The sequence below is a fragment of the Podarcis pityusensis genome (assembly GCF_964106645.2).
Source record: "Podarcis pityusensis genome assembly, chromosome: 9".
Taxonomy (NCBI): Eukaryota; Metazoa; Chordata; class Lepidosauria; order Squamata; family Lacertidae; genus Podarcis; species Podarcis pityusensis.
In genome coordinates, this window is record NC_138034.1 from 21,185,020 (window position 1) to 21,208,620 (window position 23,601).

Below are 23,601 nucleotides of genomic sequence, written 5' to 3' on the forward strand. Positions count from 1 at the left end.
GAGGCATGCAGTCAGTGGACTAGGGGGACTAGGCTAGTCGCCTAAATGCTTCTGGTAAATTAAAGTATTAAAGCCTAGCACCTTCTCAAAGCCTGGGAAGCTTCTACCCAGCCTAGGGAGGGAGGCACGATGCTCTGACAGGGCCAAGAGCCCTTCTGCCATCTTCCCAAAGCCTGCCCAGATTTGGAAAGGAGGCAGCAGGCCTCCAGCATTTTGTCAGAGGCCTGGTACCTCCTTCCCAAAGCCCAGGAAGCTTCTGCCCAGCTTAGGGAGGCAGGTGCAACGCTCACACTCATGACATCAGGACGTCACGATTTTCCCTGCACCACCACCACCAGCATTCACGCTCACAAGCTGGCACCTCTGGCCCTAACTCTTCCTCTATGAAAAATTGCACCTCACACCACTGAGTCCAGCACAGAATAAGTTCTGGAAGCCTCCTAATTATTCAGGTACCACTGGAGTTCCTAACAACCAAGCCAAAGAGCCACATCTGGAAGTTGGCAAGAAAGCAAAGCAAAGTTGCAGGTGACATAATTTTTCATTCTGCGTGATTGATGATGTCGTGTGTGCTGGAATGACAAAGAAGTGAAATGGAGACCAAGTTGGAAGAAAAATTACATCCTACCTAAGCACCAGTTTTTGTGATGGGAATATTAATCGTGGCACATCATATCCAAATGAACAGTGCTTAACAAAGTACCTGAGAGCAAAATCAAGATTCCACCCCACCCTTTTTGTCCACCAATCCTGAAGGCTCATCTTCTTTGACAGCAAACTGTCCTCAAAGCACTGAGCCAAGAAGAATATGTTTGGCAGCTATCAGAAACAAACAGCTTATATTGTATTCCTAGTCATTAGAACAGAAGGTGAACCCTTTTTCCAGATAGAAATCTCTCAGGTTTATGATTTCCCAATGCTTTGGGATGGTGCGAAGGTAATACTGATAATCTCCCAGCTATGGTGAGGCACCTGAGGGTTTCCATTGACCTATTTGCTTCCATTCAGGAACAGTAGCAACACCCGGCATCCTCAGTCAACTGAGGAGGATCTGAGCCTCGCAGGGACCTCCCAAGCATATGTGAGGACTGAGGATTAGGCCTACTTGCCCACCCATAACCGCAGCATGATTATTTTTTTTAAAGAAATCATTTTAAATTTCCAGGAGAGGGAAGAATCATAGATACCACCTTGAGCTCCATGGAGGAAAGGTGGGATATAAATATAATGATAGAAAGATAGAAAGAGATAGATGATTATAGATGATAGATAGAAAGATGATAGATGGTAGGTAGGTAGGTAGATGATAGATGATAGATAGATAGATAGATAGATAGATAGATAGACAGATAACAACTCAGTAGAATTAAAAATTGGAATAAATGAGTGGAGCCTCAAATGCACTCCTTGCCTGGGGCACTGCTTGGTCTGTGGCCATCCTTGGTCTCTCTTGCACTAGAATAGGCAGTTTAGAGACTGCAGCCATCAAATTAACTTGTACATGAATGGCCTCCATGTAATTTAAGTTTTATTGGCAGGCTCCCGGAACTAATCAAATGAAAATATACACTTATGTGCGTAAGGAAGAGATTCTGCTCCGGATTAGGGAAAGCAAATCAACTGCCATAGTAGTACAAATAGCAAAACTAACAGAAGATTAACTTTTCAGAAGTGCTTGCCAGCTTATCATTATGAACAGAAAAAGCTGAAAAGAGCTGGAATAATACCTAGAATAATGGCTCGGGGTGGGGGAGGGATCCTCAGAATAAAAGGGCTGACTTTTTGCCCCAGTACCAAAAATAACTAGGAAAGAACCCAAAAAGCAATTAATATAGATGGCATTCTCACAAAGCTATTATTAACAGGAGAATCTTTATGGGTCCTGTTGCACTAAAAAAAATTGTTCTGCCTGAACTTTAGAAGAGTTCAAAAAAAATGATACGTTTACCTTGACGATCATTTCAAAGGGGGCTAGCTGACACTGCATATCTCTGTTAATTAATTTAACAATTGCAAATAATTGATACAGCTTTCGGGGGCCTGAACATGCATCCCTGACAAAAATGTAGCATTTTCAAGTACCCATAGTGGCAGATGGAAAGAGAATGGAGGAGGCATAGTGCATTATTTCTAGACATACCTCTAGTAGAATCAGTGAGTTTCTGGAGCTGAACTCCCGGGTTCTGGGAAGAAACATGGGCGTTATGAGCTCTGCTTCAAACTAAACCCTCTAGAAATCTCATTGCTGAATTCATCCATTGTGTTCTCAGTCTGGAACACCATTGTGGCAGGTCTGACTGGGGACAACGTGCCATGTGGTTCCATGCCTGTCTCCTTCCATTCAGAAAACATGTCAGATATAAAACTCATGGTTGCAACAAACTGGTCATTTTATCTACTGTGTTGCATTTTCAGGCCAGCTCGCCTTGAACATTGTAAAAAGCTCACCTTACCCCTAGAGCTTTGATTTTTCCTGACCTTCTCTACCACTGAACAAATTGGGTCCTAATTCCTTGCAACTCTGTGGTGACTAGTGAAACCAGCTAGAAAGAGGAGCAATGCCCAGAAAAGGCTATTGGGCAATGCTTTTAATGAGAGAAAGACATTCCTAAAGAAGAAGTCTCTCCCTGTGTGTGCGCGCGCAAAGGAAGAAACAGCAGGTCTCAGTTGGGGATGGTGGAATAGTTGTTATCCTTATTACTACAAACTATTAATTCATTGGAATTCAATGTTGGCACTTGTGAAATTATTCCAGGGCAATTAATTCATTAATGTGTGTGTGGAAGTAATAATCATTACGGATCATTATAACGGAGCAATTATTAGTGCATTTGAAAGCAATTATTAGTGCATTTGAAGTCATTGTTGGTGCTTGTAAGAAGCATTCTAGGGCAATGAAAGAATCTTTTAAAAATGTTTTTAAAAAATTAATCATATGCATTGGTAAGAATTTTGGTTTGGCTTCAACCCTCCCACTTTTGGCACGTGACAACCCAACCTGCAAAGTGGGAGGGTTTGCAACAGAAAATGGGGTGCTTGAACCAGAAAAGTTTCACTACCCCTTGCCATACAGGGTGAAGTTTCCAGAGTACATTCTCTGGTGCTTGGCCTGTGACTAATTGCCCTTGGCCTATGCACCCCTGCTCCATACATTCAAAAATATTGCTGTGCAGAGTGCTGCTAAGAACTCCTATCATTTGTACTCACCACTCCAAGCCTTGCTCAGACTTTGAAACTGAGTACTGTGTGGTCCAGTTTAGATGCCACACTTCTGGATCTCCAAACCATAGTTCAGGAACATGATGCTTCCTCATTCTCCCTTCCATTTCAGCCACACTCTGGTAAATACTGGCTTCAGACCATGTTTTCAAACCATGGTTTTGAAGTCCATTGGCTAACCATGGTTTGAAGCTTAGCAATTGCCATAGTTGCCAGATTTGAATGTCGCTGTAAACTAAGATTGGAGCAATCTGGAAATGGAGGAGAAAATTCTTTTTTGGGAGACGAAAGAGGTGGTTAGAGAACAAGAAGGATTAAGGCTGCGGGTTATAATCAACAGTCCTATTCAGTATACATCCATTGAAATTAATGTAGATGACTAACTTATGCTCCTTTATTACAAAGATTATACACTTGAGCAGAACTTAGCTGGATACAACTCAGAGCATGTGAGCCCATGGTGCAGCTTCAATAGTTTGGCAAAATAGCTCAGATGAGCCAGGGTATGTGGCATTTCAGTGATATTGATACTTGAGAAATGGGCTATCAAACATGTTTCCTACCCTAGACTGGAGAGAGTTTAGCAGTGTGGTCCTGCCTGGGACCCAAGCATTACTTAAGCCATTTCCTGCTCAGGCTAGCAATCCCTTTTCTTTTCTTTTCTTTTCTTTTCTTTTCTTTTCTTTTCTTTTCTTTTCTTCCCTTCCTCCTTCTGCCTCATTATTCTTGAATTATGTCCGCATTTGAAATTGTTTGGAAGGCTAGATTAATTGCCTTCCCTTCATTCATTTATGCTGACATAACATCAGTGGCACTGTCTGTGCATTTCTCCACTTCTGAATAGAGCACTGCCAGCGCATTCAAGCATGAAGGCAACTTCATCATTGCTCCCGAATCAGCCGGAAGGTTTTGTTTGTAAGAGTTGGGTTAACATACAGAGAGGGCATGAAGATGTTCTCCTTCCTTTACATATCATTAGGGGTACTGGGAGCTGCCTTGTACCAAATCAGACCATTGGTTCATCGGGCTCAGTATTGTCTACATTGGAAAAGCAGCGGCTCTCTGGCATTTCAGACAGTGGTTTACGCTGACAGGTAATATTTGTCTAAGAGTTTCAGAAAGGAATCTTTCCCAACCCTGTACCTGATGATGTAAGGGATTAAACACAGGAGCTTTTGCATGCACACCATGTGCTCTGCTACTGAGCTACAGACCCTCCCCAAGTTGTCCTGGTGATCACATGTGGAGCGATAAGACTATTTATAGGCTTATGGAAATAGTCCTGTCTGACCAGAGCAAACAGCACTACCCTGGCGATACGCTGGAAAAACAAACAAGCACTTTAGGGCATTTTCAATGTGACTTCATTCCATAGGCATCCCTGATAATAAAAAAGAAAAATGCTCTCGTTTCAACCTTACAGCTACCTGATGCAAGATTTGAGGTGACAGCCATAAAACCTAGAAATGTCCTCATCAAACTAAGACAGGTGGCAATGCAGCTGCCTCAAAAGCCCATCCAAACATATGTATCTTTTCTTTCGGCAGTATTAGTATGCTGCGCCTAACTGTTACTAGGCAAAGTGATGTTAACAGCACCACAGATCACTTATTAATGTGGCACATCTGTCCTCTTTGTGTATAGAGACAAACAGCATTTCCATCAAGCAAGAAACTTGTGTACCATAAATCCTGATGAACCAAATGGCACGGGGATTTTTCCTCCTTCCTTTTGCAGGGAGGGCAGGAAAGGGAGGGTTGGTTTTAAATCCAGACAAAGTGACAGTCGGTTATCTCCTCTCATTATTTCACTGCCTAACAACAGATACAAGATCATTTTCTAGTGGTGCTCTTGGTATAGGTTGGAGCCATTCAGAATGAACTACAATATGTGAATTCAAGGTTTCTTTTTCCTTCCAATTCTGAAATCATGTTTTGATGGGAGGGTTAACTATGGGCTAGATTGTCCAGTTAAAAACTATTATATACAACCCAAGTTGTAGGGATTTTCCATATTCTTATGTGGGGAATGTTCCATGTCCATATCCAGTTATAGAATCTCAACTTACAAATGTTGATCCATTTGGTCCAAGGCAAATGTTGGATTTCAATATTCTGAAATCTGCTCCATTCTGCATTGATTGTGGCCAGTTCTGCTGATGATTTGCACTGTTTTGTCCAATCTACTGGTGTTCAAACCACAACATAATGTAGGTTGTACCAGTGTATCACAATCCCATCACAACAGGACCCTGGAGAGACTTCCTTCAAGGAAGAGGTGTGGCACCCTCAGAGAAAACCAGCACATCTGGGGACCAGGAAGAACTTACTGTAGTCCTGAGATAGCCCCAAATACCTAGTCTCATTGACATGTTGCCTGATCCCTCTAACAGCTACTTCAACCACATCCTTCCTCAACCCTTGATTCTCCTCCTTTGTCCCATATTTCAAGATCAAACGGGACAGCAAACCCAATGGGAGAATTGGAGCCTGAGTGTTCATTTGATGTCCAGGGGTCTATCACTAGAGTTTTCTTGGGGAGGAAGGATCTACTCAGGAGGAGGGAGGCTTCAGAGAGAATTCACTTGTGAACTAAGACCTAGATTATCATATTGCTATTATAGAAACAACAGGTCCTTTGCTCAGCTGCCACACTAGGTGGTGGTCATGGGCACAGTGGCACTACTGCCACTTTGGGGGCATAAGAGAATGTCAGGTCCTCGGTTCAAGGACTGGCAGGCTAGGCAAGCAGTATAGTTGTGCAACCCACCCTAAAAAACAAAACACCTGACAGATCTGGGGCTCCATAGTAGACAGCAGCATGGAATTGGCCCTCACTAGAAGAATTGTGGCCTTTGTGTCTTCATTTGATATGCCCACAGTTGCCTCTAAGACTGGTCATAGACTAAATGGCACCCAAGTGAGGAACTTTCTTGGTGTTCTCTCCATTTCTTCAGCTTTTGAATGCCATATTATTTATTCCATTTGTAGTCCATTTAATGGATTTGATTTATCACAGTCTCAATATGATAAATTTGCACACGTGGGTCTGGTCACAGTCTCCCTCTCTCTCCCCCACCCACACCACTACAATTTATTGAATGGTGTTGTTGTTTTAAACATGTGAGAAAATTTACAAGAAGAAATAATATTAACACAGTGCTGGCTATGCTTTACATGTAAGGTTGTAAGGTTTTTGTTAATCACATTGATTGTTACTTTGACAATAGATAGACCATGACAAGGAATCCCCTCCCCTTCCCCGCAAGGCCATCATCCCCAAGCCTGGCACTCTGGTCAGCTGAACAGCAGTGCCTGAAAATGGACTTTGGTCCAGACACATCTTTACCTGCCCCAAAATCAACAATATCTCCCAAATACTGGCACCAAAGAAAAAGAATGGAGACCTAAAAACTTGGAGCAAAACTCTTATGAAATGGTGAAAACATCTTATCCAAGACAAGATAGCTCAGTTGGTTAGAACATAGTGCTGATAATGCCAGGGTTGCAGGTTCAATCTCCATAAGGCGCAACAGCATATTCCTGCATTTCAGGGGGTTGGACTAGATGATCCTAAGGGTTCCTTATAACTCTATGATTCTATGTCTGACTTAGGCTACAATCCTATCTACACATTGATTTCAATGGAGCTTACACTGTCAGATTTTATTGAAGTTGTTCAAAGGTACCGATGAAAAATAATTCTTTAAAGGTTACCACACAGAGATAAGGAGCTAAATCTCCATACAACACAACTTGATAGGGGGGAAATCCACAATAATCTAGTTCCTTTCTTTTTATTCTCCTCTTTTGAGAAAGGTTATTCCAAACATCAAGCACCACTGAGCTTTGTAGGCTCATCCTGCTGACTTATCCCTGTTAGAACAACCTAATTAGACGAAAGCTTATTTTGGAATTGTTTGTAATCAACTAGGGAAGGAGAATAAAAGCAGCCATATTATCTGAAATTTCAAGGTGTATGTTTCCCTATTAATGCTAATTACATTTATAAAATGGAAATTGTTTCCCTTTCCTGGTCTTGCTATACACAAATGTGAATGTGCCAGTTGCAGTGCAAGGGCACACACAAACAGAAGCAAATAAACTAAAACAATTGGTTGTAAACATAATTTGTTGCATTCATCCAAGGGTGGAGAACCTGTGGCTCTCTAGGCGTTGCTGGTCTGCATTTTCCACCCTCCCTTACTATTGACCATGCTGGCTGGGGCTGATGAGAGTTGGCATCCAACAAGACTTGGGAAGACCATAGGTCTGCCACCACTGCATTAACCAATACTGGGAATACTGGAATATTGTGGTACAGTAATACTTTAAGGATAGTTGACACACAACCTTGGTGATTTTTGCAACTGTATATGATGCAATTTTGAAGATCTCAGACCCTGAGTCACAGCACATGGTGGCATGTTGCCTAGCACACCTGACCATTAGGTCCAGTCAAGGCTGACTATGGGGTTGTGGCGCTCATCTCGCTTTATTGGCTGAGGGAGCCGGCGTACAGCTTCCAGGTCATATGGCCAGCATGACTAAGCCGCTTCTGGCAAACCAGAGCAGCGCACGGAAACGCCGTTTACCTTCCCGCTGGAGCGGTACCTATTTAACTACTTGCACTTTGACGTGCTTTCGAACTGCTAGGTTGGCAGGAGCAGGGACCGAGCAACGGAAGCTCACCCCGTTGCGGGGATTCGAACCGCTGACCTTCTGATCGGCAAGTCCTAGGCTCTGTGGTTTAGCACACCAATTACTCGGGATAAATTGCAACAAAACATAAGAGTCAGTGCAGGTGATGAAGAAAGGTCTGTATTTACTACAAAATCTAAAAAGTGGTAAGAGTTATGCATGCAACCACTTTGCAGACACCACCAGAAGTGCCAAGTTGCCCCTAAGATTCAGGGGGCCTGGCTTGCATCACCTGGCTTGCATGTCATTGGGGGAGGCCGAGCCCTCTGGAGGAGCCGGCCACTGAACCTGCAATGCACAATGCACACTAGGCCCCTCAACATTGAGAGGGCCCAGCCCCCTTCCAACAAATTTTGAGGAGGCTGACATGTCTTCAGCCCCCTGGATACCACCTTGCCTGAACCAGCAGCTTAATTGAATAGTTCACTTACATGACTGACCTTAAATGTGCAAATGGACTCGTGTCAGATGTAGGATAAGGCTGTTACCAGTTACCCTAAGTAGCGGAGGGTATACACCAAATATACATAGAGTGACTAACATCTAGTTGAACTGTATTAGAGAGCAGGTTTGATGCTGGGTGCCACAGAACAAGGCACATTAGCAATTTCAGGACCATGGATAGCTCCACATGAGCATCTTGCTCCAAGAAAGGTTGAGGCCAAACTGATCCCTTTTAAGCCTCTAAGCTACCTCTCCCAGGCTCTTCCCTCTTGTGACCCTTAAAGGATCAACCCTCTGACCTAAAGATGAGCACTTCTCCTCCTTTCCATTTTGGGCAGTGGTGAAGGTGGGGATGTCATTCAGCTGGACTTTCCAAAATGAGACAGCCCCTTCTGCTTTGCAGCTATAGGCAACTCTCTCTGTGTCATTAGAAGAAACTTCCCTAGTGGCTAATTGTTCTACATACATTTCACCAACAACTTGGCAACTTGAGTCTAACAAAGAAGTAATAAGGCTCTGTATAATTAAATAAATGTTCACAGAGTTGCTTTCATTTATGGTTACTATGGAAGGAACACATAATTGGCTCCTGGGGAACAAAAAGAGCATATTTCTTGCAAAGATCGCTGAAAAGGAATTGTCTTCGTTTCTTGTCTAAGCCATATCCCTGTACCTTTTTTTCATTAGAGTGAACTCCAATTTGCATTAGCCTTTCCTATGAAAACCCCTTTTGTTTTCTAGAAAGAGCCTTTGTTATAAAGGCAAGAAGAACATAAAGACAACTTAATTCCAGAATCCTGTGATGTATGTTGATACAATTTCTACTGCACGAACAAAGGGAATGATATTTTTTTTAATTACAATCTCCCTAATAGGACATCTCCAATTATATGGTGAAGAACCCAACTCAGTGGTAGAGGAGCTACTTTGCATGCAGAAGGTCTCAGGTTGAATTTCTGGTTACTCCAGGTAAGGCTAGTAAAAATATCCTGCTGAAATGCTGGAGAGCTGCTACCAGTCGGTGTAGACAAAACTGAGATAGATCAGGCCCAAGGGCCATGTTAATTTCTGGGCAACCTGTCAGTGGTGGACTGGGGCAAGTTAAAAATAAAAGTGGGCAAAGCAACAGATACAGTACAGTAAGTACTTTGCACAGTAGGCTAGGTGTGCACTCACACACCCCATGAAGGCAAGCAACAGGCATTACAGAGTTCAAGGAACTATTCCAGCCAGGCAAAAGACTTGGGGTGTGAATCATGGCCATTGAGCAGGGTAGCCTGGCAAGCTGAGGGCCTGATGGAGAAACCTAGCAGCCACATTTGGTCCTAGATTCTTCATCCTTGGTCTAGATATGATGTGATTCAGTATAAGGCAACTTGTTATATTCTTAATTACCTGCAATGGCTTCAAGGTATATGGTTGTTGTTGTTGTTGTTGTTGTTATCTGTCAGGCTTGAGGAATCCTCTCCCTCCCCCCGATGGCACCAAGAGGCAGGGAGGAAACAAGAAAGTTATTACGTATGATTTATTCAGTTATCACAGTAAAATACAAAGAATGCCAGTCATTCCTCCATAATGGAGTTGCTCGCACTGAATTCCTCCTTCTTCCCTCTCTAGCAACAACACCTGCTTCTATAGCTGGGGTCAGCAAACATTTTCAGCAGGGAGGCGGTCCACTGTCCCTCAGACCTTGTGGGGGGCCGGACTATATTTTGAAAAAAAAAAAAATGAACAAATTCCTATGCTCCACAAATAACCCAGAGATGCATTTTAAATAAAAGGACACATTCTACTCATGTAAAAACACACTGATTCACGGGCCGTCCGTGGGCCGGATTTAGAAGGCGATTGGGCTGGATCCGGCCCCCGGGCCTTAGTTTGCCTACCCATGTTCTATAGCATCTGTCTGTGGACAATTCTCTCTGCTTTTTGTTCTAACAACCTTAACAAATGCCGCGTTTTGAGAGAAGAGGGGTCAGGTATTCTGCGCAATGACTTGTTAACTAGCTGCTCTATCTCCCCTCCTCCTAACACAGCATAACTCGGCTGTTCGCCTGTCTCTGAGCTGCTGTCTTCCTCAAAGCCCTGCTGTAATTTGAGATTGCCTTCCTCCTCACTGTAAGCTACAGGAGAAGGGCGGGGAGACCTCCACCATTCCTTCTCTTCTTCGGTACACATTATTATTATGCTGCCTATCTGACTGGGTTACCCCAGCCACTCTAGTCAGCTTCCAGCATATATAAAAACATAATAAAACCTTACACCTTAAAAACTTTCCGATACAGGGCTGCCTTCAGGTATCTTCTAAAGGTTGTAGTGTTACTTATCTCCTTGACATCTGATAAAAGGGTGTTCCATGGGGTGGGTGCCACTATCGAGAAGGCCCTCTGCTGGTTCCCTGTAACCTCCCTTCTTGCAGTGAGGGAATCGCCAGAAGGCCCTTGGAGCTGGACCTCAGTGTCTGAACGAGGGGGGTGGGGTGGAGATGCTCCTTCAGGTATACAGGTCAAAGTTCACCACAGCCTTCAATTCAGATGCCATCATTAGGTGCACAGTGATAAAACAACAACCTCTAAGTAGTTATTTATCTGAAAGATGGTGCTTCAACTCTGACAAAGTTGATGCTGAGCACATACGGCATTGGCTCTCTTTCAGGTATCGGATTGCTAGGCATTCATTCTGCATTTATTCTCAGTAGGATTTATTACTTGACTCTGTAGTCTTTAAATTATCCCGTTGAACACTTGCATAAATAAAGACAGCACTGCAAATGTATCATTTCTTTTGGTGAAATCTACTGCATAAATTATCCCGAATGGCTATGTCATATATAAACTTAAAATGAATAATTTAATTGCAGATCTGTCGTGATGAGGATTGATATACCTTCCTACCTACAAAGAGGCTAAATTAAAAGCTGTAGTACCATAATGTTCAGTTGCATATGCTAGTGGTGGCTTGCTAGGTTATATCTATACCTATCAAAAGCTAAAGCAGGGTTGGGGAACCAGTGAGCCATCCAGATGGTGAACTCCAACTTCCATCAGTCCCATATAGAATGGCCAAAGGCCAAGGATGATGGACACTGTAGTCCAGCAACATCTAGAGGGCTGCAGGTCCCCCATCCCTGATCTAGAGGAGTAATGTATTCATCACAAATCAGATGTATATTTAGCAGAACATCTAGTATTTTCAACAGCCTCATACCATTTTGAATTGACTAGTAGGCTGCTGAATGATTTGCAGTAGATCAGCAATTGGCTCCCAGTTGCTTAGCACTAGCAATAAACTCCTCTTTTTTCCTTCTAAATTATGCTTCTAGATTTAGAATCCTAGATATGTAGTCGCTCAGGTGTCGGTTTGTATTGTGTGTTGGGTCATTCAAGCTGATGAGAGTGCAGTAGGTAATTTGCTCCACCCCTTCAATTATTTTTGCATCTGGTTCCACTCACTATTTTGTAACTCTTCAGTCAGTAGCCCTTAGTGTTTTAGTAAAACAACAAAGTAGGCCACACAAACCTGATGTCTGCCCATAACTTTATAAGGTAGGGCATGGTATCTAGCTTCATCTTTTAAAAAAATACAACAAAGGAAAAGCAATGACTAGAGCAATAGCAATAGCAATAAAATGTATACATTCAAGTAGTCTCATATATTTTGAATACAACCTGGCACATGGATATATCTCAATAGCTAACATTTTGAGAGATAGGCTTGTCTGACAGCATTCTTGTCCATGTCTTTTTGATGGGCAGATGGAAGCATAGTTTGTTTACTGTATTAAAATTAAAACAGCTGCTTTATTGTTTTCTTAATAGCATGTAACTCTGGGATCAATAAAATTGAGGAAGGGCAGGCTAAACATCAAATCAACCAGCAACATGATTTAGCCCCAAATAAAGTGGTTATTTTTTTCCTTTCTGTTTTAAGGAGAGGAAGGTAATATTCATTAATATTCTAGGTCTTGCCTAGCCAGTCTTGTGGCATTCATATTAGGCTGCTTAGATCTTGACACGTCTACTGTCATTTCTTGGTTAATCTCAACTTCTTTTTGTAGCCTAGGGTTAAACTTCCATATTCGTGCAAAATAGATTATGAAGGTGATGGAGCTGTAAATTGTTTCCTCAGACTTTGCAGTTTCTGAGCTGAAAAACATAAAATAAAATTGAATGTATCCTGATACAAGCATGGTGTGTAACAACTCTGCATTGTATAGATGATGCACAGAGAAGCAAAAGATGATGAGTTTACACAAGATGAAAGCAAAGCTGGCAAATGAAATAAGGGGAAAGGACTTTGAAATATTTTTTAAAATGTAATGGTGGAATAGTGGGGATGGAAGCAAAGAAGGAATTACCAATAACAGACAAAACAACAACAACAACAACAACAAACAACAACAACAACAAGTATGTTTGTTATGTTTAGAAAGGGCTAGCCTGGCATTTTTATTCCTCAGCATTCCACACTAGTCTTGGAAGGCAGAAAAAGGTGGTCGATTTCTTTCCCATTTCTGGACAATTTTTAGTAGAGCTTAGATCTTCCTTTACTGAACTTATTTATTAAAAGGATTTATTAATCCTTTCAAGTCATTTTTGATATTCAGGGCAGCATGAAATTTCATTCATTTGCGGCTACAAATAATGGCTGATATGAGACCAGAAAGCTGAATAGTATGAACTAGTCATACAAAGCAATTTTTTAATCATAAATGTTTGCAGGTGTTGTAACTCAGTTTTATATTTTTGCATGGAGTATCCAAACTGATATATTGTTTGTCTCTATTATATATCGTGTGTACATTCAGAGATCACTGAAAAAGACCCTTGGTTGAAATGCATTTGCTTAATTGTATTGTTTTATTTGAACCCCCCCCCTTAATATTTATTGGTTACATCACAACTGAGTTGTTGAGTTGGCATCCATCTATCTTGGGAGACAATGGAGGACTGCACCTTTGGGGGAGAGGGCAAGCTGTTGGAAGGTTTCAGCACCTGCTATGGCTGTAGAGACTGATGCAGGAGAGACATGTTTTGTTGCAGCTAGGGCAAATGAAGGCATCCAGTCGTGCTGCTGCAGATACACCGCCGTGTTTCTCCTCTGGTCACTGTTATGGATATATGACTTGACTGCCTGTCTCCAGGCACTGTGGTCATCTGTAAGGGATTCTCACATGTCAGGGTTGCTGTTGCCAGACTTCATGTCATGTTTGCAGAGATCAATGTAAAATAGAGTTGGTCCGCCAGTTGGCCTGGTACACCATGTCACATTTAATTTACAGTGGTACCCCGCAAGACGAACGCCTCGCAAGACGGAAAACCCGCTAGACGAAAGGGTTTTTCGTTTTGGAGGCGCTTCGCAAAACGAATTTCCCTATGGGCTTGCTTCGCAAGACGACAGCCCATAGGGAAATCTCCGGGACAGCGGGGAAGCGCAGCGCGTCTTCCCCACTGTCCTCGGACCTCCTCCCGCCGCCCGGCTTCGGAACGAATCTCCGATGCCGGGCGGGGGGGGGGAACGCCTCCTCCCGCCGCCCGGCATCGGAACGAAGCTCCGATGCCGGGCGGGGGGGCGGGGACACCTTCTCCCGCCGCCCAGCTTCGGATGGCTTTCCTGAAGACTTGGGGTGGGAGGAGGGTTTTCCTTCCCACCGCCAACATTCAGAATGCTGTTCTGAATGTTGGCGGTGGGGAGGAAAAACCCTCCTCCCACGCAAGCCCCGGGAACAGAGGGAAAGCGCTGCGCGCCTTCCCCTCTGTTCCCGTACCTGTCCTGAAGGCTTGCGGTGGGGAGAAAAGCCCTTCTCCGCACCGCCAGCCTGGCAGGCGGTTTCCCTAGGAACGCATTAATTGATTTTCAATGCATTCCTATGGGAAACCGTGCTTCGCAAGACGAAAAACTCGCAAGAAGAAAAAACTTGCGGAACGAATTAATTTCGTCTTGCGAGGCACCACTGTATTTGTATTTATGATATAAGGTTGGTGTATATAACTGGTTTATACTATTTTGTGGTTTTTTGATGTTCAGATCTCAGTTTGCGTGCTGGTTTTCTACCTGTTGAATTGGGGCCACAATTTCCTCTTTGTTGGGTTTGATGTGAAACCAGCACCAAAACATCTCTTCTCTTCCTCAGTGAAGCAAAATGCACGAGGAGGTGTCAGTAGGATTTTTCCTGATTTTTCCTGTGTGGGAGCAATGTGGTAGAGTTGGAGTGGGGAGACTCATTTTGTTGGGGAGACATTAGGAGATGTGAGGCAGTCACACATCTTTTCGTAGCATGTAGTTCTGCTTGCTGGTGTAAGTGTAAGTAATAATCTATGTGCAACGTTTCTCCTGCAACCAGCTTTCAAAAGGCACTTTAAAGTGTTTCTGAAAGTTCAGTGGGGGAAGTTGCAGTCCAGGGATTGTTGCCTAATTGTTTAAAAGGGTTTCTGGCTTTCAAAATCTTGCAATCACTTCAGCTTCTGGGTGTTCAGAGCAAAAGTAGAATAATAAGATCCTCATTCTCCCAAGTCTATACGTAATCACAAATCACACAGGGTGTTCTGAGAACAATAGAGTGTGTCTGGAGACTGTAATGGGCTGGATGAGGGCCAACAAAATGAAACTTAATCCAGACAAGATGGATGTAACCTCCAGATTAGATTACCATAATGTGCTCAACTTGGGGCTGCCATTAAAAGCAGGTGCCCAAGGTGGCACACATGGTTCTTCCTCCTCTCATGTTATCCTCACAACAACCCTGTGATGTAGGTTAGGCTGAAAGGCCACCCAGTGAGCTTCATGACTGAGTACAGATTGGAATCCTTATCTCCCTGGTTCTAATGAAAATAATATAACACTGCATTATATTGTGGGGAAATAACAGAATCGTAGAATCGTAAAACGTGTACCGGTATATTAGGCAAGATTGCATGCAATATATATATATATATATATATATATATATATATATATATATAATATGTTAGTCAATTACTGAGTGAGGCTTGTACCTCCACAGCTTGTGAAAGGGACAGAAGTCATGAAGATGTAAAAATCAGTTCCTCAGTCATCTCAAGGAGTAGTCAAGCAGACTCTCTGGCCCTGCTTTCTTGATCTGAAACGTGACCTCCAGTTAATCTTCAATTAAGTCCTCTGCCTCTGGCCTATTTAATCCTTGTCTTTCTGTTGTGGGAGCTTATTACCAACACCCTTTTTTTTTTAATAAAAAAAATGATTATTTTGTTTTGACAAAGTAATAATCATACATAAACAAATATAACAATGTGCACCCTACCACCGAGACCATTCCATTTTAACTATCCAACCTCCCAAAATTTCAACACCTCTTGTGATGGTTTGGTCCCTTTCCATTTTAACAGTACAAATTCTACAAACACCATCCATATCTCCTCAAAATCATTTCTCCTGCATATTCCCCATCTTACATTAATGGCACATGTTAATTTATCATTAATAGCTATATCCCACACCTCTTTATACCATTCTTCTATTTTATATTCTGCTTGCCCCTTCCACTTCCTAGCTAGAATGACTTGTGCAGCTGTCAATAAATTTGTGAGCAAGTCCTTCATTGCCTGCATGCCTTCCACCCCATCATAAATTGATAATAATGCTACCTCTGGACTTTTGGTCAGCTTTAACTCAGTGATTTCTGTTATCTCCTTAAACACCCTTTGCCAGAGAATTTGTACATATTTACACCCCCATCACATGTGAACATAATTCTCGGTTTCCTGGCATCTTCTCCAACATAACAAAGAATATTCCTTGTTTATTTGATTTAATCTGACTGGTATTAAATGCCATCTCCAAATTAATTTATAATAATTTTCTTTTATTCTTATAGACAACATAGACAACAACACTCTTTTTGAGCATCTCATTGACTCAGGCCTTGTGGATGCTTGTTCAATTGCACCAGAGTTTGCCCAAGGCCCAAGACTACCTGTTTGTTTAGCTCTTCCTCAGACACCTGCTGTAGGCTCCTTCACCATGCAAGGTGTAGAGGAAGCTTACCTGGGGTAGGGCCTTTTATACAGTGCTACAGAAATTCTGAAATTCCCTCCTGTAGGAGGTTCATTCCATCCTTTTATTGTGGACCTTCTGGTGACAGGTCAAGATCATGCTGTTTATTTCTGGGGTCATTTGGAGCCCCCCCCCCGACAGATTTTCTTTTATTTAGTTGCTGGGCTGTCCCTTTCTTCCCTCAGCTGTTATTAGCTCAGCTACTTTTTTGATATTCTTTTTAGTTTGATGCTTTTAATTTTTTTTAAATGTCTTGTTAGCTGCCTTGAAGGACCTTGGGCACAAAAGACGGGTGAAAAGTATTTTTAAAATAGATATATCTCGCCCATAGATTTAACAAAAATAAAGAAATCCTTGCTAATGAGCAGTGGCAAATCCTCATATTATAAGAAAATTAAATAAAGTGACACATTAAATTAGTTGTGTTTAATTAATGCAGCATAAAATGTTGCCCTTTTAATCACCAGCAACAGGATCATGTTGATTGGACCTGTAAACGATGGCTCTCAATTCAGTCTAAATGTATCATTTTTTTTTAAATTGCTTTTTTAAAAATGCAATCACATTCCATGGGCTCATCCCCTAGATGAAGATACTGACAAATGCAGTAAAGCCACTTCATTTAGAGAGAGGATTAATAACTTCAAAGTTGGAAGCAGAATGGAAGTGAAAGGTGAAACTCAATACAGTTGAAGGCTAATGGAAATGTTTCAATACTTTTAAGTACTAAGTTACTTAATACTTCATGTCTGGGTTTGTTTGGTTTTATTTTTTTATTTTTTTAAAATGTATCTTAAACCCTAATTTATGCAGTCCCAGAATGGTAGTCCCTTTAGTCTGGTAGCTGCAACAAACGGAAAGCCATGAGGTATCTTAGACTAATAGATTTCTTGCAGGTTTAAGCTTTTTAGGGTCAGAAGCCACTTTGTTAGATGTGAAAGCAGGCATAATAGTGATCAGGAAAAGCACCAGTGTTTACAGAATAAGAAGCTACTGCTCTGATCCTAGCTGCTTTGGGATATTTTTCTCATTCATAGACTGAACACACAGATGTGAGGGGGAAATAAAAAGTAGAGTTATGCACAAATAGTCTCCCAAAATTCTCCATCCTAATTGTGGGCAGAAAAAATGCATTAGGGGCAGGGCCGGATTTAGATGAAGAGAGACCCTAGGCTACTCTACTTGTGAAGTCCCTCCCAATCCCCCACCCTCACAACTAGAAGAAAATGAAAGTGTGTTATAAACAAAATTGAGTGAAGCCAAGGATGATGATGGGTATTTAAAATTCTGCAATTCACAATTTCACCTCTAAAGGATATAAGATATTATTGTTAAATACCATGGTGATTTTTAAAAATGCATAAAATTAACACTGAAAAACTTTTGCGATAACGGAACTTTGTAAACCCTGGGCAGGCCGGGTCTTCCTGTTATATACTTGCTGGGATTGACAAGGGATTGACAAGGCATCTGACCCTCACCTGAATCTCATAGCTCTCCTGACGAGTCCTTTGGTCTGCAGCCACAGTGTGGAAATAAAGGATGAGATTGACCTCCACATACCATGCACTCTACTATTCAAATTAAGCCCCAGTGTTTTTGTTACACTCCCCTTCTCACTTAAGTAATCAATTTTAATCTAGAATTTAAATTCTCAAAACTTTCTTATTTGTTAATTTGAGCAAGTAAACTACTGCTCTCACTTCATTACAAACAGTGTTTCTACCTGCAACACACTTGAGCAAACCTGCTCCTTTTCCTTTCACAGATATTTTGTTGCCATTTGCAACTGTAGTTGCCTCTGATTAGTTATCATTTAACTCTTGGGGGAAATAATTAGCATCACACGTCATGTGCATGGAAGTTGCTGAACCAATTAGCCAACTAGAAGGATTACTGTTAATAGCACCAGTTTTCCTAGAACTTGATATTGCTGGATAGTTTTGATGAACGGCAAAAGCATTTTTAGTTTGCTTTCTGTTACCACCCTGGAACTTTTCTTTATTAGTCCCACTTTGTTTTGTATGATTCCTTGCAAATGAAGGAAAACAACTTTTCTGCTTGTATATGTTGATAATATAATTTTGGTTACTGAGGACAAACAAGATTGTACAAAAACAAGATTGGGTACAGGCTTGGCCAGGACATAAGCGGCCTGACTGTGACAAAGGTGACCTGTGTGCTTGCTTGCTTAACAGCTGTTGGGAACTTCAAGGTCCCTGTTCTCCCTTCTTATGGTCTTTGTACTAGACCTGGAAACTCCAATAGACAGCATTCCATGTCAAGAAGGAGGGCAAGTGGGCACCATATCAAATGACAGGGCAGGAGCTACACCGAGCAGGGTCTTTTCACTGGTGGTGCCCATTGTATGCCTTGCTCTTCCCAGATCTGCTATATTTTGGCCTGTATTTTGGAGCTTTATAATTTAGGAAGACTAACGCTGACGTATGAGCAGATTTTATTTGCTGCTATTCTGGGCTTCTGGTGCACCAGGGTTACACCAACGTAATAGAGTTCGCTAGGATGCCAGAAGGGATACAATTTACGAGCTTTCTCCATTATCTGCACAGCAGGGGATGTTCAGTCAACAGTGGAAAGGCTGAGCTGAAGCATTCCCTGCTGGTTACCTGCTTTCAGCAATAGGGGTCGCTGTTTGGTAGTACCCAATTGGTTAGCTATCAGATTCTAGAGCTCCCTATTGGTGGCTCTTAGGTAATTCACAAAATACAGAGTCCATTCATAAAACACAGTGTTCATTCATAAAGCAATAACATAAATCTTCAATGCTACATATTGGGTGTATATTTCAGTGGTTGAACATTCAGGTTTATGGCCATGCTGTAGTGTAGTGCTTATGCGACTGTGAATAAAAGGTGGCTGGGCTCATTTTCTTGGGATTTGGGGTGGGGGAGAGGTAACAAAACTGATTTCCAATAAGTGTCCTCCCTTTATTTCCATAACAAGTCCTTGAGTCTGTACTCTGAATAGTGACACCAGGGACCTAGAAGGTACAGGGTTTGTCAGTCCAACCCCTGCACAGTCTGATCAGGGCTGACCTTAAGGTAATTGAAGTAATTTGGCCAAATTGGGCTCCATGTGCTGCTCCTAAGGGGGCCTCGGCACCAGAGCAATCTAGATGGATTTTGTTTATATCTGTAAGATTTTGCAGACTTTGGCCGTGAACTGAGGCCCTACCCCAAAAAAACAAAAAACAAAAACCCCATTCAAGTTTCACCCCACTGCTTCAAATTGGGCCCCACTGGCTAGCACTAAGTCTCATAGCTGCTGGGCCTGAGTTGCCCTGCCCTTGCATGAAGTCTTGGGTTTACAATTTTGGGAGAGGGGAGGCTGCAGCACTGGGGAGAGGGCAGGCTGGTGAGGCCCCCTAGATTTAGAGGCCCTAGGCTTTAGCCTACTTAGCCTATACAGTAGTACCTCAGGTTAAGAATTTAATTCGTTCTGGAGGTCCATTCTTAACCTGAAACTGTTCTTAACCTGAGGTACCACTTTAGCTAATGGGGCCTCCCACTGCCACCGCACAATTTCTGTTCTCATCCTGAAGCAGAGTTCTTAACCCGAGGTACTATTTCTGGGTTAGCGGATTCTGTAACCTGAAGTGTCTGTAACCCGAGGTACCACTGTACATAAATCTGGCACTGATTAGGGAAGAGAACCATTTCAGTCAATTTATCTAGGGAAAGAGAAATTCTCCACCAATTAATTCCAGGGGGATTGAGTTCACTATTAACGGTTGTAAACCAGCACAGCGTCTTTGTCCCCACCCCCCACAAAAAAGCTGGTGAACATCCTGTGACAAAGTGGCACTCTCTAACTCAGAAATTATTTCAGAACAATTTCCTTTGAGAAATTTCAATCCATCTCTCGCAAATGTTAGGTGTCTCTCACCTCTGTGTGTCCACCTAAAGGTCTGAAAGGAGCTTCGTGTGTCCACCTCTATGTATCCCATAATACTAACTGACTGCAGTTACCTCCAGATGCTAGTTATCTCCTGCCAAAGAGTCATTTATGGATACAGCAATCAAGAACACTCATTGGTATATCATGGTGTTTCTTCTTTCCGTACCCCTCCCAACAGTCATTTCTCTTTTGGTCACTGCTGTGAATACATAACCTGTCTCCAGGCTCTGCATTCATCTGTAAGGTTGATTGGGACTACCTGGCTTAAGGTGGGCAATAGCTGACCAGTGAGACACAGTGATCTCTCCTACCGACAAAGGCAACCTGTAGTGCTCATACCTTATGCCAATCAGGCTGAGTTTAATAACTCCTAACTGCTGCTTCCCACATTGTCTTTGCTGCATTAACAGCATGGAAGCAAACTCTCTGGAGTGCAAGCCTGGGCAGTGTGTAGAGAGGGCCTGGACTGCCCAGCAGTGGTGTAGCATGGGTTGCCAGGGCTCCGGGGAGGGTGTGGATTGGAAGGAGGGAAATGGACAGAATATGCATACACATTCAGTTGCCTAATGGCATCCGCATCACCCAGGAGATCGCAGTTGCAGAGATAAGAAGAGTCATTCCATTGTCTAGAACCACTTTCTGGTTCACATGGGGAAGCCATTTTCGATGGAGCTAAGTGACGGAAGTATACAGCAGTATTGAGGCAACACAGGGTGTTTAGATTTTGTGCCCCTAACAATTTTGCACTCAGGGCAACTGCCTCTGTGCCTCCCTGCCTCTCACGCTACACCACTGCTGCCCAGACGTTACAACCCCACTCTTGGCCTTGTTGATATGGTCCTAAGGAAAGCAAAGCAGTACATTTGGCACCAACTTGGCTTCAGGAATTGCTGGAAAGAAGCGTACAAGATGCTATCCAACCACCTTAGGGATTCTACATGGTGTTTGCGTAGGGTTTACTTCTTAGCCCTTTCTTCTGAAGATATCCTGCAAGGAAGCGAGGAATGGTTATCGTCTAATTTTTATCAGAGGGAATCTTTCATCTAGAGGCCTCGGAAGGTTTGATCTGAAGTCTCTTGCCATACAAGGTCTTCAGCAAGGCTTAAGGTGTTACTTTAATTGGATGTGTGGGGAAAGGGTTGATAATAACTCTTGCATTTATATTCTTAGGTAAGCTGGTTCTTCGTTCATACTAATGCATTTTGCAGATTTTCCTTTGATGAATTAGAGCACTTACTTTCATTTTCCAGAATTGGATGTAGAAGTAATATCTAGATATTATTTTATTTTGGAGCAGGACAGGAGCCTTATGATAAGGAGTCCAATGCGAGACACGGTAGTTCTCAAGAACATTATCAAGAGTATGGCAAAGAGCCATATTGTTAGTTTGTAGCACTCATCTTAGATGGCATGTAACTGCGTATAGGGAATACTGCAGACCTTGGAACTACAATAAACCCCATAGGCTTGCACTTTTTATGAACTTGAGATCCATCACTATGTCCTTTACTATCAGCTCAAGATGCCATTTCTCCTCAAGCACTACAGGAACACAGCTTTGCCACACTGCAGAAATGTCTCGGCCTTGGCAAATGTGTCTCTATTTATATTGTTCTCCCTCCAATGCTCAATATACAATTTTTTAAATTCAATCATTCCATTAAGTTCAGCTACATTCCATTATTATAGGCAAGTCCTTTGAGGGGTGTTATGGGTGAATGTGTACACACAGAAAATTTTATTTTGCCAAGAAGAAGCAGATTTTATTGGTCCATGTCTACGCAACCCAGGAACGCTTAAAAGTTGTTTTTTTTTTTTTTTAAATAGACTGTCTAGCAAACCTACAGGTATATTTCACAAGAAAAAGATAGTAGAACCATAGAATCTTATAGTTGGAAGGGACCCCAAGGGTCATCTAGTCCAACCCCCTGCGATGCAGGAATCACAGCTAAAGCATCCATGACAAATGACTATCCAAAGTCTGCTTAAAAACCTCCAAGGAAGGAGAGTCCACCACCTCTCGTGGGAGTTTGTTCCACTGCCGAAGAAGCTCTTACTGTCAGAAAGTTTTTCCAAATGTTTAGTCGGAATCTCCTTTCTTGAAACCTGATATTCTCAGAGGACTACATATGGCAAATTGGAAGCACAGATTACCCTTTGAGCTCAAAGCCAACGGTCTGGGTGGGTTTCTGCAAGTAGAGGGTCAGAGTGAGAAGGGATAATAAATGCATTCCTTTAAAAATGTGTTTATCGTCTTTTTAACCCAACCTTCCTCCAAAGACCTGAGAGTGGGCTACATAACCACACAACCCCTCTATTTTAGAACAATCCTGTGAGGTGCATTAAGGTTAGATCAGGCATAGGCAAACTCTGGCCCTCCAGATGTTTGCGACTACAATTCCCATCACCCCTGACCACCGGTCCTGTTAGCTAGGGATTATGGGAATTGTCGTCCCAAACATCTGGAGAGCCGGAGTTTGCCTATGGGTTTGCCTGGGTTAGAGGTAGCAAGTGACCCAACGTCATCCACTGAGAGCTTCATTGCTGAATCGGGATTTGAATTGTGGACAGTATTTCCTACTCAGATTAGATCCATTGAAGTTGGTCACAACTACTATATTCGTTTCATTTTTTTATATAATATTTTTTATTAATTTTTAGCATACAAAAATTTTAAAGACATACCACACAAATTATTATACATATGTCCTTGTTTGGACTTCCTTCAGCATCTCTGATAGCCTTCCGTCTTGATTATTTCTCCTGCAATTCTTAACTTAATATTGCCTTTACATTTTCAAGCAAATCATTTCTCCCTTTCCATTTTTACAATATTTCTTAAATTACTCCTCACAGAACTTCTTGTAGTTCACCATATTCGTTTCAATGGGTCTTCTGTGAACACGACTTAGCTGAATACAGTTCTGAGTCTCCCTCACTTTCACCATTGGCCTCTGGCAGCCAGATGTCCATTGGATGCATATCTGGTGCATTATAACACATCATGAAGATGAGTGCGTTATAATAAGTACAGCACAAGCCAAAATCTAGAATTAAATTAACCTGAGATGGATAATGTATTAGATTTGCTTAACATGCAGCTGAACAAACAGGGATCTCACTGTGGCCTTTTAAAAAAGGAATTTGTTAGTATGACTCTGATAAGAACACAGTGTGGTATTTAGTGTTCCAAATATATTTTGATTGTGTGACTTTTTGTTAAATTTATGAGAGGCATTTATCACACAGAGAGCACTCAGCAATGTACAATCCAGAGATACTCAACCAC

General features: G+C 42.2%; 1 long non-coding RNA gene across 1 annotated transcript in view; it reads left to right on the forward strand.

The window, feature by feature from the left end:
• Window positions 1-23,601, forward strand: part of LOC308484943 — a 31,176-nt gene that overhangs the window by 6,634 nt on the left and 941 nt on the right. The window lies entirely within an intron of this gene.